Raw genomic sequence first — 3,956 nt, forward strand, 5'->3', positions numbered from 1 at the left:
ATTTTATTTTGTGGATATCAACAAACAGATTCTAAAGTTTATATGGAGAGGCAATCATGTAGAATTCCCAACACAATATTGAAAGAGAAGAACAAAGCTGGAGGATTGACACTACCCAACTTCAAGACTTACTATAAAGCTACAATAATCAAGACAGCATGGTATTGGCAAAATAATAGACAAATGATCAATGAAACATAATAGGGAGCTCAGAAATAGATCCAAATAAATATAGTTAACTGATTTTTGACAAAGGAGCATAGGCAACACAATGGAGTAAATAAAAACAATCTTTTTAACAAATGGCGCTGGAACTGAACATCCACACACAAAAAAGAAATCTAGACACACATCTTACACCTTCACAAAAGTTAACTCAGAATTGTTCAGATAGGTGGGAACTTTACCACCAGTCTGTTGGTAATTGTCAGATCAAGCAAACAGAAAACCATAAAAATATTGTGGACATGAACAGCATAATCAATCAACTTGACCTAATTAACATTTATATAATATACCATTGAATATCAGCAGATAAACATTCTTCTCAAGATCACACGAAATGTTCTCTAAGATAAATCACATTATGGCCCAGGAAATACACTGTAACAAACTTAAAAGAATAGAAATCATATAATGTATGTCTTCGGACTACAATGGAATTAAACTAGAAAACAATAAGATAAAGATAGCTGGACAATGCCTAACATTTGAAAATTAAGCAAAATGTTTCTAAATAACACATGGATCAAAGAAGAAACCACAGAAGAAATTTGATTTTTTTAATAATTCTCATCTTTACCCAGAGTCATGGAAACTAAACAACCTTCTGCTGAACGATTATTGTGTTAAAGAGGAAATTAAGAAGGAAATCAAAAGATTCTTTGAAATAAACGATAAAGGAGACAAAATTTATCAAAATCTGTGGGACACAGCTAAAACAGTCCTGAGAGGAAAATTTAAATCCATATATACCTACATTCAAAAGACAGAAAGACAACAAATAAATAATCTAATGAATCATCTCAAAGAACTGGAAAAGGATAAGCAAACCAACCCCAACCCCTGAAGAAGGAAAGAAATAACAAAGATAAGAGTAAAACTAAATGAAATTGATAATAAAAAAAGCTATACGGAAGATTAATAAAACAAAAAGTTGGTCTTTGAAAAAATAAACAAAATTGACACACCTCTTGCTAGATTAATGAGAAGCAGAAAAGAAGGGACTCTAACAAGCTCCATTAGGAATGAAAAAGGAGAAATTACAACTGATGCCACAGAAATACAAAATATCATCTATGAATACTATAAAAACTTCTATGCACATAAATAGGAAAATGTGGACGATATGGACAAATTCTTAGAAACACACATCCTCCACAGGCTCAATCAGGAAGAAATACGATCTTAAAGCCAGAGACTGTGTCTTATTAATGTTTCTAACCTAGAATCTTAAATTCACATGACACATAATAGGAAATCAATAAATATTTGTTAAATTAATGAATGAATTATGGAATTTCTGGCCTTGGTGGCTGGCCACAAGTGAAGTATTTGAACATGTTCTCTTCTTGTGATCTCTCACATACACCACCCATTTGGACAATAAGTCTTGCTTCCCCATGTCTGAGCTGAGTCACACAAATCAACTGCACTCACTAATGAATCTTTAATAAGGTATTACTGAAAGGTTGTCCAGGATTTAATCCAACATTTCATTCAATCAGTCATCCAACCAGATTCATCCCTAATATTTGCAGGGCCCATGGCAAGAGTACAAATGGAGATTAACATAGATATATAAATATTTAAAGTTATAACTCAAGCTAAAAAACTGTTAGTGAAATATATTCTTGCTCAATTGATGAATATGCCTGCATAATGGCCCAGAAGGACAGATTTGATTATCAAATTCTTGGTCACCTAGGAGCTCGGCTCTGGAATATAACAAGATTGGAAGGAACAACTTGATCTTGCTTGCTTTCTCTTCACCCCAGTTCCATCCTGCACATGAGGGGCCTCCATTGTCTGTGTGTGTGCACCCCAATTTGCATATTCAAGTTCTGTCTCCTGCCCCATCACCCAGAAAACGACAGCCACTCCTTGGCACTCCAAGGCATAGGAGGACGCATACTTACATTGCCATGCATCCTTGAGAATGCAGTCCTAGAGGAGACCCTGAAAGTGGGGTCAGGACCATTTGGACAAGGACTCTAGTACTAGAAGCATGGCTTAGGAAGTTGGTGGGGGTTGAGGAGGGTCCAGATGGCCACTTCATCTTGGCCCCTCTGATGCCTTGCCCCATGAAGGGAAGCGGTAAGAGAAGGGTTCTGGACAAGAGTCCTCTTGACCTGGATCTAAAGGTGATGCTGTATTCAATGAACGGAGTGCTTACTTTACACAAAACTGTGTTTTCCATTATATTTTTATAGCAAATATATTTCAATGACACTTGAAGAAAAATTAAAAGATATATTAAAAGAATAAGCAAAAATGAAATACCAGAAAAGTGCAGGAGACAGAAAAATCCTGGAAAAGTTAGCTGGAAAGCATTTACTATTTGCTTCTATTCACTTTAATGAAACACTTTGGTTCCAATAAGAATAATTTAAGTTTGTACTGTCCAATGCCATAGTCCCTAGCCACATGTGAGAACACATAATGGGAAAAGGACAGTCTCTTCAATAAATGGTATTGGGAAAATCGAATATCCACAGGCAGAAGAATGAAATTGGACCTTTACTGCACACCATACACAAAAACCAACTCAAAATGGATTAAAGACATAAATATAAGATGAAAGATGCTATAAAACTACTGAAAGTAAAAATTGGGGAAAAATTACATGACATTGGTCTGGGCAATAATTTCTTGACCCCCAAAACTCAGGCAACAAAAGCAAAAATAGACACATTGGATTATATCAAACTAAAAAGCTTCTGCAAAGCAAAGGAAGCAAATGAGTGAAGAGATAACCTATGGATTGGGAGAAAATATTTGTAATCCATACATCTGATAAGGGTTAATATCTAAAATATATAAGTAACTCAAACGACCCAATAGCAAGAAAACATATAACCTGATTTTAAAATGGGCAAAGGACCTGGAGAGATACTTCTCAAAAGAAGACATAATGGCCAACAGACATATGAAAAAATGCTCAACATCACTAATAATCAAAGAAGTGCAAATCAAAACCTCAATGATTTCACCTTACACCTGTCAGAATGGCTATTATTAAAAAGACAAAAGATAATCAAGGTTGACAAGGATATGGAGAAAAGGGAACCCTTGTACACTGTTAGTAATAACTTAAATTAGTACAGCAATTATGGGAAACTCTATTGAGTTTTCTCAAAACACTAAAAATAGAATTACTATATGACCCAGCAACTATACTTCTGTACATACATTCAAAGGATTTTAAATTAGTATGTCAAAGAGATATCTACACTCCCATGTTCATTGTGCATTGTAGCACTATTTGCAATAGCCGAGATGTGGAAACAACCCAAATGTCCACCAATGGATAAATGTATGAAAAAATGTGATACACACACACACACACACACACACACACATGCATATACACAATGGAATACTATTCAGCTTTTAAGAAAAAGGAAATTCTGTCATTTTCAAAAACATGAATGAACCTGTAAACAATTATGTTAAAAGAGATAAGCCAGGCCCAGAAAGACAAATACTGCATGTTCTCACTTACATGTGGAATCCAAAACAATTGAATTTATAGAAGCAAAGAGTAGAAAAATGGTTACCAGAAGCTGGGGGAATGGGAGCAGGTAAATGTTGGTCAAAGGATACAAAGTTTCAGTTAAACAAAAGAAATTAATTTCGTGAGCTCTACTGCACAGCATTGTGACTACAGTTAACGATAGTGTATTATATACATATATCATAACATCACTTTGTACTCCATAAATATGAACAGTTAT

This window comes from Propithecus coquereli, unplaced genomic scaffold, assembly GCF_000956105.1.
Source record: "Propithecus coquereli isolate 6110/MARCELLA unplaced genomic scaffold, Pcoq_1.0 Scaffold222, whole genome shotgun sequence".
NCBI lineage: Eukaryota > Metazoa > Chordata > Mammalia > Primates > Indriidae > Propithecus > Propithecus coquereli.